Genomic DNA, 14279 nt, shown 5'->3' with positions numbered 1-14279 from the left:
AAATGGGGATTAAAAGTCAGAGCTCCTCGTGGGACAAGGTGATTACTCTGTATCTACCCCAGCGTTTAGAACAGTGCTTGGCACATAGTAAGCGCTTAACAGATACCATAATTATTAGATATACAAGTGCTAAGAAAGGATAGAAATAAATATGTAAGCTCTTTGCGGGGAGGGAATGTGTCTACCAACTCTCCCCTACTGTAATACTCTACTCTCCCAAGAGCTTAGCACAGTGATCCACCTACAATAAGTGTTGAAATACATATGATTGATTAATTTATGAAGTACTGGATAGGAATGACTTTGGGGAAGAAGTGGGATTTGAACATGAGAAGAATTGTATCTTCAGAATTAATGAAGGGAGGGAGATTTAGGCTGAGTGAGGGGAAGGAGGAGAGAAAATCTTCTCAATACTGAGGTCGCTAAGACCCCGGGTGGCGTGGTGTTCATTAGATAGACAGGCTTGCCCTGGACACCGTTGGAATTGGCCCAATTTCATTTCTTCTTTGTACTCTTCTTGAATTGTCACTCAGCACACTTCTCTCTACTCCTTAAAAATCCCTGCTGGTTTCCCATCTCCCTCTGCATCAAAAACAAATTCCTCACAATCGGCTTTAAGATTCCCCCCCCCGCCCCAGTCGTCCCCTTCTCTTACATGTCGGCTCTTTACCGTTACTCCCCAACTCGCACAAAAGCACCTTCTAGCAGGACCCTGTTCTCAGCTTTCCTGCCTCCATCCCCTCAGTCAAGTTAACCGCCCCCAATCTGGAACTCCATCCCCTTACAAATCTGCAGGAATCCAGCTCTCCCCAGGTAATAATGCTAATCATTTTATTCTTCATTATTATCATTATTATTATATTTATTAAGCACTTATTATGTTCCAAAAAACTGTGCTGAGACCCGGGGTAGATAAGGATAATTAGATTGGACGTGATCGGACAGAAGATGAGAAGCAACGTGGCTTGTAGGATAGCGCACGGGACTGGTAGTCAGAAGGATCTGGATTCTAATTCTGCCTCTCCTACTCATTGGCTGTGTGACCTTGGGCAAGTCATTTCACTTCTCTGTGCCTTGGTTTCCTCATCTGTAAACAGGGATTAAGACTGTGAGTCCCATGTGGGACAGAGACTATGTCCAACCTCATTAGCTTGTAATAATAATAAAAAAATGATGGTATTTGTTAAGCGCTTACTATGTGCCAAGCACTATTCTAAGCACTGGGGTAAATACAAGGTGATCAAATTGTACCAAGTGGGGCTTGTAGTCTTAATCCCCGTTTTACACTTGAGGAAACCGAGGCACAGAGAAGTTAAGCGACTTGTCCAAGGTCACAAAGCAGACAGGCGGCGGAAGTGGGATTAGAACCCACGTCCTCTGACTCCCAAGCCTTTGCCCTTTCCACTAAGCCATGCTGTAACTACCCCAGCACTTACTAGAGTGCCTGTCTCATAGTAAGTGCTTAATAAATACCATAAAATAAAAGATATTTGTCCCAGGCAAGGCTGGCAGTATAAGCCATGGTATCAACCCATTTCACAGATGAGGAAACCTAGTTTAAGTGTGCCCAAAGTCACACAACAGGCTAGTGGCAGATTAGAACCCAGTACCCAAGAGAATAATCCAATTTCTGTCTCTCCCCTTTGGAGAGAGAGAGAGAGAGAGAGAGAGAGAGAGAGATCCTCGTGGGCAGAGACCACATTTTTGACCTCTATAATACTCTCGCAAGACCTTCGAACAGTGCTCTTTACACTGTTAGGAATTCAGTGAATACAATTGATTGACTGACCGACTGACTGTCAGCCCAGAAGTCTGGGGAAAAATTCCGTGGTATTTGTAATGGAATTTGTCAGGGTAAGTTGAGCATGAGACGCCCTGAGGTTGCGTGTGCTCCATCTCTCTGACAGGACTGAATAAAGATTTATTAACCCAGCCTGCTTAATTACACTGTGTGGAGTTGTAATAAGGCTGCAGCTAATGCTGTAGCACATCTGTGATTATATCCGATGTACTATCACTCGGAGAGGAATACGGCTAATGACTGAAGCAATTGCATTTCAATATGACAGGAGAGAGGATGGTAAATTGAAGATGGGGATTATTTTACAATCAGACCTAGATATTCATTTTTAAATAGTTTTGGAATGAAGGTACTCCAAAAAAAACCTCTTAGCACTGCCAACCCCCTCCACACTCAGGTTATTTACTTTATATTCTTATGTTTTTATGGTGCATATTAAGCACTTTCTATGTACCGGCCACTGTACCGAGCGCTGGAGCAGATACAAGATAATTGGGTTGGAGGCCGTCTCTGTCCCACATGGGGTTCACGGTTGTAATCCCCATTTACAGATGAGGTAACTGGGGTACAGAGAAGTTGAGTGACTTATCCAAGGTCACGCAGCAGGCAACAGTTGGAGCTGGGATTAGAAACCTGATCCTCCGACTCCCAGTCCCATGTGTCGTTTTGTTTCTTCACTAGGCCACTCTGCTTTTCCAGTGCCTAATCTCTGTGCAAAACCTTGTTATTAATGTCTCTATTTATTTACTGTAAGATCACTATGGGCAGAGAGAGTGTCTGCTAATTGTTTTGCACGTACTCGCCCAAGTGCTTAGAACAGTGCCCAGCACATAGTAAGTGCTCAATAAATACCAATGATTGATTCATTGATTACCAGATCCGGAACCAGTTGGCGATTACGGATCTTGGGCTAACCAAGAGCTAATGTCTCATTTTTTAAGCCACCAAAACATACCTAATGGGAAGAACTCATTTTCTCTGCAAAAAGCTAGGAACGACAGCCTCAGATCACTGCTGGATTCAAAATAATGAAAGTGTTCATTTCCAGCTCCGCATTATCCTTACTGCAATGTGGTAAACTTTCAAAATATCATTTTTTGCACATCTCCCGACTCCTCAAAAACGTCCAGTGGTTAACCTTTCCTCTCCATGTCTAACAGAAACTCCTGAAGATTGGCTTTAAGACACTCAATCAGTTCCCCTTCCTGCTATTTTATGCTTGCTTCTCTCCCACTACACCCCAGCTCACACTCTTTGCTCCTCTCGAGCCAACGTACTCACTGTGCCTCGTTCTTATCTCTCTCACCGCTGACCCCCTCATTCACACTGTTCTTCCTGAAAATCTGTCTCCGCTTCTCATCTGGCAAACTACTTCTCTCCCCATCCCCAAAGCTCTTCTGAAATCACATCTTCATAATGATAATAATAATTATTATGGTATTTGTTAAGCGCTTACTACGTACTATACATTGTTCTAAGCACTGGGGTAGATTCGGGATAATCAGTCTGTCCCATGTGGGGCTCACACTTTTAATCCCCATTTTACGGATGAAGTAACTGAAGCACAGAGAAGTTAAGTAGCTTGCCAAAGTCACCCAAGAGACAAGTGGCGGGGCCAGGATTAGAACCCATGCCCTCTGACTCCCAAGCACGTGCTCTTTCCACTAAGCCGCACCGGTTCTCTACCTGTATTTCTAGATAGTACTTTTATTACCAAAGCGCCTTACATTATTTAGTTATTTACTCCTCACAACACCTCTGTGAGGTAGGGTTCAGGTACGATTACCCCCAATTTACACCTGGGGAAACTGAAGGATGGGGAGGTTAAGTGACTTGGGCCAGGTCACCGAGGGAACGGGTTTCAGAGCGGGGACCTGAACCCAGGACCTCCAGCTTTCAGGCCTGGGGCTCCGCTGCCTCCCCAGGAGGCCTTTCCTAATTGATCCCTCAACACCCAGACCTCTCTCCTTCCGCGGCTACTTTAACATTCTACATCGCCTAAGCACTTGGGTATGTGCATCGAGCCCCATAGCAGTTATGAGCAGATCTTTACATTCTACTGAAGTAGCCTGGCCTAGTGGAAAGGGCCCAGGCCTGGGGGTCAGAGGGCCTGATTCCTGATGTCGGCTTTGGCCCTTATCTGCCGTGTGACCTTGGGGAAGTCACTTAACTTCTCTGTCCCTCAGTTTCTTCATCTTTAAAATGAAGACCAAGTACCTGTTCTTCCATTTACTTAGACTGTATCGTATACCTCTAACCCCAAACCTCAAGAAGTCCCAGTGGTTGCCCATCTACCTCCTCATCGAACGGAACCTCCTTACCGTCAGCTCTAACACACCGAATCAGCTAACCCGCTCTTCTCTCCCAGCCTGCAGGCTTCACTTCTCTAATGCAACTTCCTCTCCGTACCTTCATCTTGCCGACCCCTTATCCGCATCTTCCCTCTGTCCTGGAACTCCTTCCCCCTTCATATCCAAAAGACCTCCGTTCTCCTCATCTTCAAAGTCCTCCTTAAATCACATCTCCTCTAAGAAGCCTTCCCCGACTAAGCCCTCATTTCCCCCACTGTCTCTCCCTTCAGTGTCACCTGTGCGCTCGAGTGTCCACTTGTAAGCCCTTGATATTCACCCCCCATATCCATAATTCATTTTAAAGTCCGTCTCCCCGTCTAGGCTGCAAGTTCCTGGTGGCCAGAGAATATGTCTACGTTTCTCTAACTCCGTTGTATTGTACTTTCCCAAATGCTTAGTACGGGGTACGCACAAAGTACTCAATACCTACCTTTGATTACCCCAGTACTTAGTACAGGGCTTGACACATAGTAAAGCGCTTCACAATTATTACTATTATTATTGTGTACATCCCCTTGATTCTATTTATCGTGATGATGTTGTCTTGTTTTTGTCCGTCTATCTCCCCCGATTAGACTGTTGGCCCGTCACTGGGCAAGGATTGTCTCTATCTGTTGCTGAATATACAGTACTCTGCACATAGTTAGCGCTCAGTAAATACCATTGAATGAATGAGCGAATGAATATTAATATTGTTATAATTACTGCTTCCCCTACCTGTAATTTATTTTAGGGTCTGCTCCCCCCACTGGATTGTAAACTCTCTGAGGGCAGAGATTTGGTCTAGCAAGTCTACTGTTAATGATTGGGGTAATTGTTAAGCGCTTACCATGTGCAGAGCACTGAACTAAGTGCTAGGGTGGATACCAGCAAATCAGGTTGGAAATAGTCTCTCCACAAAGTAAGTGCCCAAGAAATAGTATTGACTAACTGGAAGCTCGTTGCGGGCAGGAAACATGTCTAACAACTTGGTTGTATTGGACGCTTCCAAGTGCTTTAGTACGGGCTTCTACATAGTAAGCACTCCATAAATGCTATTGATGATGATGATAATGGAGTCTTTCTTATTGAGCAATGGATTAGCCTAGATCCAGTCACAAAACTTGGGGCCCGAGATGCCTCTCATAATAATTGGTTTCAGTACTGGTGGTTGTCAAACTAGCTTCTAGGTCGCTAAAGGGGCACATGAGAAAGATCTGGGTATGGGAAAAAGGGAGATTTAGAAGATTCCTAGAATGACTCCCCTAGGGGATGATCACTTAAATCCTTTGTGCCTCAGTTTCCTCATCCGTTAAATAGGGATTCAATATCTGTTCTCCCTCCTAAATAGACTGTAAGCCTCATGTGAGGGATAGAAGGACTGTTCCTGACCTGATTAACTTAGATCTTAACAAACGCTACTTGACTGTGTTTGACAAGTCGGTGCTTAACAAATATTATTATTATTATTTTATTATTATCATTACCTTGTTACAATCCAACAAGGGTTTTTTTCAGGAAACATTTGTCAGAATATTGGATTGATTTTTCTCATGGCTCTGGATGAGAAGCAGTGTAGCGTGATGGATAGAGCATGGACCTGGGAGTCCGAAGGGTCTGGGCTCTAATCCCGTTGTGACACTTGTCTGCTCCGTGATCTTGAACACTTCTCTTCATTTCTCTTTGCCTCAGTCACCTCATCTACACTGTATCGCATCGGCCTCCTTGTTGACCTCCCTGCCTCCTGTCTCTCCCTGCTCCAGTCTATATTCCACTCTGCCGTCCGGATCATTTTCCTTCAGAAACGTTCAGACCGTGTTTCCCCACTCCTCAAGAAACTCCAGTGGTTGCCCATCCAGCTCTGCCCAAATAAAAACTCCTCACCATTGGCTTCCAAAACTCAATCACCTTGCCCTCTCCTAACTCACCTCGCTACTGTCCTACTACCATCTCTACGCAGATGACACGCAGATCTACATCTCCGCCCCTGTCCTCTCCCCCTCCCTTCGGGCTCGCATCTCCTCCTGCCTCCGGGATGTCTCCACCCGGATGTCGGACCGCCATCTAAAACTCAATGTGAGCGAGACCGAGCTCCTCATCTTCCCTCCCGAACCCGGTCCTCTCCCAGACTTCCCTATCACCGTGGATGGCACGACCGTCCTTCCCGTCTCTCGGGCCCGCGATCTCGGTGACATCCTCGACTCGTCTCTCTCGTTCACCCCACGCGTCCTATCCGTTACCGAGACCTGCCGGTCTCACCTTTACGATATCGCCGAGATCCGCCCTTTCCTCTCTACCCGAACGGCTACCTTACCGCTACGGGCTCTCGTTATATCCCGGCTAGACTACCGTGTCGGCCTTCTCTCCGATCTCCCTTCCTCCTCTCTCGCCCCGCTCCGGTCTATTCTTCACTCCGCCGCCCGGATCATCTTCCCGCAGAAACGATCTGGGCGTGTCACTCCCCTTCTTAAACAACTCCAGTGGTTGCCTATCAATCTCCGCTCCAAACACAAACTCCTCACTCTAGGCTTCGAGGCTCTCCGTCACCTTGCCCCTTCCTACCTCTCCTCCCTCCTCTCTTTCCACCGCCCACCCCGCACGCTCCGCTCCTCCGCCGCCCAGCTCCTCGCCGTCCCTCGGTCTCGCCCGTCCCGCCGTCGACCCCCGGGCCGCGTCCTCCCGCGGTCCCGGAACGCCCTCCCTCCTCACCTCCGCCAAACTGATTCTCTTCCCCTCTTCGAAACCCTACTTAAAACCCACCTCCTCCGAGAGGCCTTCCCAGACTGAGCTCCCCTTCTCCCTCTACTCCCTCTACCGCCCCCCCTTCACCTCTCCGCAGCTAAACCCTCTTTTCCCCCTTTCCCTCTGCTCCTCCCCCTCTCCCTTCCCATCCCCTCGGCACCGTACTCGTCCACTCGACTGTATATATTTTCACTACCCTATTCCTTTTGTTAATGAATTGTACATCGCCTCGATTCTATTCAGTCGCCATTGTTTTTACGAGATGTTCTTCCCCTCGACTCTATTTATCGCCATCGTTTTCGTCTGTCCGTCTCCCCCGATCAGACCGTAAGCCCGTCAAACGGCAGGGACCGTCTCTATCTGTTGCCGACTTGTTCGTTCCAAGCGCTTAGTACAGTGCTCTGCACGTAGTAAGCGCTCAATAAATACTATTGAATGAATGAATGAATGAATACTACAACCCAGCCCACACACTTTGCTCCTCTACTGCTAACCTTCCCACCATACCTCCATCTCATCTATCTCTCCGCTGACCTCTCACACACAACCTACCTCTGGCTTGGAGTGCCCTCCCTCCTCATATCAGAAAGATAATTGATCTGTGTCGCTTCAAGTCTTTTTGAAGGCACATCTCCTCTAAAAAGCCTTCCCTGACTAGGCCTCTTCTCCTCCCACTCCTTTCTGCGCCTCCCTGACTTGCTCCCTTCATTCCTCCTCCCTCCTATCCCCAACAACACATATACTTATTTATTGATGGAATAATTTATTAATGTACATTAATGTCACTCATCTCCTCTAGACTGTGAGATCATTATGCGCAAGGACTGTACTTGTCTGTTGTTGTATTTTGCTCTCCCCAGCACTTAGTACAGTGCTTTGGACAAAGTAAGCACTCAATAAATATGACTAATTGATTCATTGATCTGCAAAATGAAGAGTAAGACCTATGTGGGACAGGGACTTTGTCCAACCTGATTAGCTTGCATCTCTCCCATCACTTAGTACAGTGCCTGGCACATAGTAAATGCATTAAAAAATGCCATAAAAAATGTAAGTTTTTTCCTAAGAACCGGGAGATATGATTTCTTTTCACCTGTACAGAAGGAAGCAAACTTTCATTTTGGTAACTGTTGACTCAGTGCAGAGCAGAGTGTTGGAATCAAAAAGATCTGCTTTTCCAGGGTGGGTTGATTGACATTTTCTTTCCTCGCTCTAGACTTTGGGAATGTTAAAGGTATTGATTAAACATCTGGTATGTTGGTCTGTTTCCCGTATCTTTAGAAGATGAAGCTCTCAGCTGTATTGGAGACTCAGAGGGCTGAAAATAGGCACATACTGTTTCTCCTTTTGGCATAAATGAGCAGATTTTTAAAGAAATAGTTATAGTAAAGTTACATCTTTCATATCTTATTAATAACTCCTAATGGTATCTATTTTTAAGAAAGATGTGGGCCCAGTTTGTTTGGGAAAGTTGGAAAAAAAAGGGTGTTTTTCTCCAACGAAATTTGGAACCCGCAACATTGCTGGGACTACAGAACACTTTACACACCGTTTGTGTTTGGTGGTGAATACATCTCTGGAGCAACTGAAATCACTCTGAGCTTTCAGAATCTCCACTTTTTGGTTCCACCCAACATACCGTTCTCTTAGTAAGCACTCAATAAATGCTGCTGCTGCTGATGAAAACTAGCTGTGGTGGTGGTGATGATGATAATGGAGTCTCTCTTATTAATCAGTGGATTAGCCTAGATCCAGTCACAAAACTTTGGGACTAAGATGCCGCTCATAATAATTGGTTTCAGTACTGGTGGTTGTCAAACTAGCTTCTAGGCCGCTAAAGGGATGTGTAAGAAAGATCTGGGTATGGAAAAAAAAGGGGGGATTTAGAGGGTTCCTAGAATGACTCCCGTAGGGGACGTGAGAAGCATATCCCTCAGTGGAAAGAGCCCGGGCTTGGGAGTCAGAGGTCATGGGTTCTAATCCCGGCTCCGCCGCTTGCCAGCTGTGTGACTTTGGGCAAGTCACTTCACTTCTCTGTGCATCAGTTACCTCATCTGTAAAATGGGGATTAAAACTGTGAGCCCCACTTGGGACAAGCTGATCACCCTGTGTCCCCCCAGCGCTTAGAACAGCGCTTAGCACATAATAAGCACTTAACAAATACCAACATTATTATTATTATTATGATCCCTTGGGTTCTTTGTGCCTCAGTTTCCTCATCTGTTAAATGGGGATTCAATATCTGTTCTCCCTCCTAAGTAGACTGTGAGCCTCAAGTGAGGGCCAGAAGGACTTACCTGCTCTCTTCACCCAATACTCCCTAAACTGCTCTCTCTGTGCCTCTGTACTCTCTGTACCTGGAACTCATCCACCCCGCCGCTAATCAATCCCTCTCCCACATCTTTCCTTGTCCTGGAATTCCCGCCCCCTTCATCAACCAATTAATCAATTGATGGCATTTATTGAGCACTTACCATGAGCAGAGAACCGTATTAAGCACTCGGGAGAGAACAGTACAACAGAATTAGAAGACAGGTTCCCTCCCCATAACGAGCTTAAGGTCTTCATAAATAATGGCACACCACTGTCACCACCTTCAAGACCATCTAAAATCACATCTCCCCCAAGAAGCCTTCCCTGAATAAATCCTTATTTCCCCCCTTTCTCTCTCTTATGTGTTGGATCTATATCCTTTAAGCATCTGATACTCACCCCACCCTCTGCCCCTCAGCGGAGCACTGTAATAAGCTGTTCTACTCCCGGCTACACCACTTGTCGGCTGCGTGACCTTGGGGAAGATATTTAACTTTGCTGGGTCTCAGTTACCCCATCTGTAAAATAGAGATTAAAACTTTGAGACACGGACTGTGTCCAGCTTGATTATCTTGTATCTACATCTTTGCCGAGTACAATACATGGCATATAGTAAGCACTTAACAAATGTCATAAAATTTAAAAAAAAAAGTTGGTAGACACATACTCTTCCCACGAGGAGTTTACAATCTAGGCCAACAATGAACTAGAATATATGTATATAAGTGCTATAGGGTGAATATCAACTGCTTGACGAGTACAGATCCGAGTACGTAGATAATTCAGAGAGGAGAGGGAGTAGGGGAAAATAATCAATCAATAAATCGATCGTATTTATTGATAGCTTACTGTAAGCAGAGCTCTTAGGAAAGTACAATATAACAGAGTTGATAGACAAGCAGCCTCCTCGAGGGCAGTAATTGTGTCTAGCGATTTTATTGTAATCTCCTAAAAGTTTAGTACAGTGCTCTGCACACAGCAGATAATAAATTCAGGGAATTCAGGGAAACCAGGTGTATCCATTTCTACCGCTCTTGGCTTGCATAATTTTCTGGCCAATCTCTAATTCGTAAACCTATCCACTTCTTTCTCCTCTCCGTATAATCTTTCAGTGTCTGTCTCTCCTGCTTGAATGCAAGCTCCTTGAGGGCAGGAACTGTAGAATTGCCGTGGTACTGTCCCAAAAACATAAGGCAGTACTCCATACACAGTAGGTATTCAGTGAATGCGATCGATTGATTCCCTGCGGCGTGTCTCATCGGCTACGCGTCTTCGTTTTCTTTACGAAATGGCATGTTCAATAATGTATCATGTTCTTGTTTTCTTGTGTATAAGCTACCCCGATGAAACCCGCTTCATTCTCGACACAAAAGGTGTTTGAACAAAACAGGGTTTGAAATCTGACTGCGTGGCTGGGGTGGGGAAAGGAAAGGTTTACTCTCAGATCGCTGCGTTCCCTCTAGGTTTCTAAATTACCTATTCACTGTTGGCGAATCTCTGTGTGGCTTTCATGTCTTAGCAGTCTCTGTGGCGCTCTTGTTTCTGTCTCTGTTCCTTTTGACATCTTTTGCGAGGAAAAGCAGGTGGAATGGTGAGAAAGTTTTTCTTTCTTGCTGACAAATGCAATTCCTTTGATACGACAGGTGTCTGGGACCTGTATCACCACCGCACTTTAATTCGCAACACAGTCGTGAAAACCGGGACTTGCTGTCCGGAGCAGTGAGTGTGGCGCCTGAAATGGAAGACTCGAACTCTTGCTGAGAGGAAACGTCTGGACAACCAGGAGGAGATTGAAGGTTAAAAGAAAAGAAAGGAGTCAGGATGTTCTGAATAGAAAAGGAAGTTCTCCCCCTCCCTCGCCGCACACAAACACACATCCACAGAGCAACCACCAGGAGCACCTGGAGAGAAGAGAAAAAATGAAAAAAGACATCACAACAGCTGGAAAAAAAAGAAAAAACCCAGAAATAATTTGAGCTCCGACTGGGGAGAGCAGGGAAACGAAAAGGCTCTCTGGCAGATCATTTAGCAGATAAAGTGTCTCAACTACGAAACCAGATTTGGTGGAATTTGACAGTGCACTATGCGTACGGAACACAGCTGTCTCCATCTTCAGAGCTCTCATGAAAACCCACCTCTTCCAGGAGGCTGGCCCTGATTTAACTCTCACCTTCCCAGGGTGCGGCCATATAGAAGTGGCCTTTTAACATTTAGGATTATCCATTGTAGCATTTACACAAACTCGTCTTGAATAATTTACACTTATTCATCTACTTCTCCTTCCAAATTTCTGATATCAGCAACCATAGCATTAGTAAATGGCTTGACTCTGATGGTCCCCATTGATGCCTGTCTACCTCCTTTGTTTTGCTGCCGGTCTCCCCGTTTTAGACTATGAGTCCGTTGTTGGGCAGGGATTGTCTCTATCTGTTGTTGAATTGTACATTCCAAGCGCTTTGTACAGTGCTCTGCACACAGTAAGCGCTCAATAAATATGATTGAGTGAATTAATCAATGATAATTATGATGGTATTTAATAATAATTATTATTATGGTATTTGTTAAGTGCTTACTCTGTGCCAAGCACTATTCTAAGTGCTGGGGTAGATACAAGATAATCAGGTTGGACACAGTTCCTGTCCCACATGAGGCTCACATTCTTAATTCCCATTTTACAGATGAGATAACTGAGGCATAGAGAAGTTAAATGACTTGCCCAAGGTCACACAACAGACAAGTGGTAGCGCCGGGATCAGAATCCACGTCCTCTGACTCCCAAGACCGGGCTCTTGCCACTAGGCCATGTATTTCTACAGTTCCTGTCCCAAGTGGGGCTCACAGTCTCAAAACCCCATTTTACAGATGAGGTAACTGAGGCACAGAGAAGTGAAGACCAATCAGGTTGGAGCCAGTCCCTGTCCCGCATGGGGTTCACAGTCTCAATCACCATTCTGCAGATGAGGGAAACTGAGGCCCAGGGAAGTGAAGTGACTTGCCCAAGGTCACACAGCAGATAAGGAGTTGGACCAATATTAGAGCCCAGGTTCTTCTGACTCCCAGGCCCTATCCCAATCAGAAGCAGCCCGGCCTAGTGGAAAGAGCACAGTCCTGGGAGTCAGAGGACCTGGGTTCTAATCCCACCTCTGCCATTTGCTAATTGTGAGACTTTGGGCAGGTCATTTAAATTATTTGTGCCTCAGTTCTCCTGTTATTTCACCTACTGTACCTGGAATCCTTGGGAGAGTAAAATATAATTTGACTGCTTTGGAGATTCTGCACCACACTCCTGGAAGCTGACACCCTCGCTCTAAGTGGGGAGAGGAAGGGACAGGCAGACCCAGAGGTGCTCTGAGACTCCACGTTGCGGTGTGCTGAAAGCCAACTGGGAGGAAGTTGTTGTATTGTACTTTTCCAAGTGCTTAGTACAGTGCTCTGCACACAGTAAGCTCTCAAGAAATACAATTGAATGAAGCATGAAGACCCCACGGAAACTGGAATCCCCAAACCCACTGGGCACCTGGTGTCACCTCCTTGGCCTCCCTGTGACTGATCTCCATACTCAAAGTGCTTAGTACAGTGCTCTGCACACAGTAAGTGCTCCATAAATACGACTGACTGACTGAATGCTCACCCCAACTACAGTGTTTAGGGATTGGCCTAGTGGATAGGGAAATCGTGTATTTTTTCATATGAAATGAATAACGGCGCCAGGTTGTTCATGGAATTCTTTCAGCTTAATATCCCAGTGTCTGGCTTTCTCCTTGCTGCACTGAAAGGGAAATGAACGCGAGTGATTTTTTTTTGTTTCCATCATCTTGGGTGAATATATTCGGTGAAACAAATCATCCTCCTTAAATCCAGTGAACTCTGGTGCCAAAAAATCACTCGACATTTTATTCCCGGCGTCGCCAGGCTTGGGTGGTCCCTGTCTGTGCTGCGAGAGGTTATACGTTGGACAAGATATGTCAGAGGCAAAACTGAGCTTATTAATGTGGGAGAGAGTGTGTTGGTGGAGGAGGGTGGATTTCCAACAGGCTATCAGTGGTATTTATTGATCACTTACTATGAGTAGAACACTGGTTGAGTTGTTTGGGAGAGGAAAATAGAGTTGGGAGACTGACTCAATCATATTCATTGAGCACTTACTGTGTGCAGAGCACTATACTAAGGACTTGGGAGAGTAAAATATAGCAGTAATAATAATAATTAATAACTACGGTATTTGTTAAGCACTTACTATGTGCCAGGCACTGTACTAAGCGCTGGGATGGCTATTAGGGAAGCAGCGTGGCTCAGTGGAAAGAGCCCGGGCTTGGGAGTCAGAGGTCAAGGGTTCGAATCCCAGCTCTGCCACTTGTCAGCTGTGGGACTGTGGGCAAGTCACTTCACTTCTCGGTGCCTCAGTTACCTCATCTGTAAAATGGGGATGAAGACTGTGAGCCCCCCGTGGGACAACCTGATTACCCTATATCTACCCCAGCGCTAGAACAGTGCTCTGCACATAGTAAGCGCTTAACAAATACCAACATTATTATAAGCAAGTACAGTTGGAAACAGTCCCTGTCCCATTTTACAGATGAGGTCATTGAGGCACAGAGAAGACTTGCCCAGGGTCGCAAAGCAGACATGTGGTGGAGCCGGGTTTAGAACCCATGATCTTCTGACTCCCAGGCCCATGCTCTACACACCCCTCCACGCTGTTTCTCTAATAAACAGTAAACGGAAAAAAAAATCCCCGACCACAATGAGCTTACAGTCTAGAGTCGAGTTTACAGACTAGATGATCTCTGCCCCCATGGACCTTACACCCTAACGGTACATATAGTGCGCTAGACAGACCTTAAAATAAATTACAGATGGGGGAAGCAGCAGAATAAAATTTTACTCCAATCTTTTTCAGTCAGTCAGTAAATGGTATTTATTGAGCACTGTCTGTGTGCAGAGCACTGTACTAAGTGTTTGGGAGAGAACAATAGAATAATAAACAGACACATTCCTTTCTGACCAAGTAAGAGTTTGTAGCAGACCAGAGCTTTATGAATTCAATCCGGCATATTGTCGGCCCTTAAGAACCTGTTATGGAGGTGGCGTTC

The sequence above is a fragment of the Ornithorhynchus anatinus genome, chromosome 3 (assembly GCF_004115215.2).
Source record: "Ornithorhynchus anatinus isolate Pmale09 chromosome 3, mOrnAna1.pri.v4, whole genome shotgun sequence".
Lineage (NCBI taxonomy): Eukaryota > Metazoa > Chordata > Mammalia > Monotremata > Ornithorhynchidae > Ornithorhynchus > Ornithorhynchus anatinus.
Note: the sequence above shows the minus strand (reverse complement) of the source record.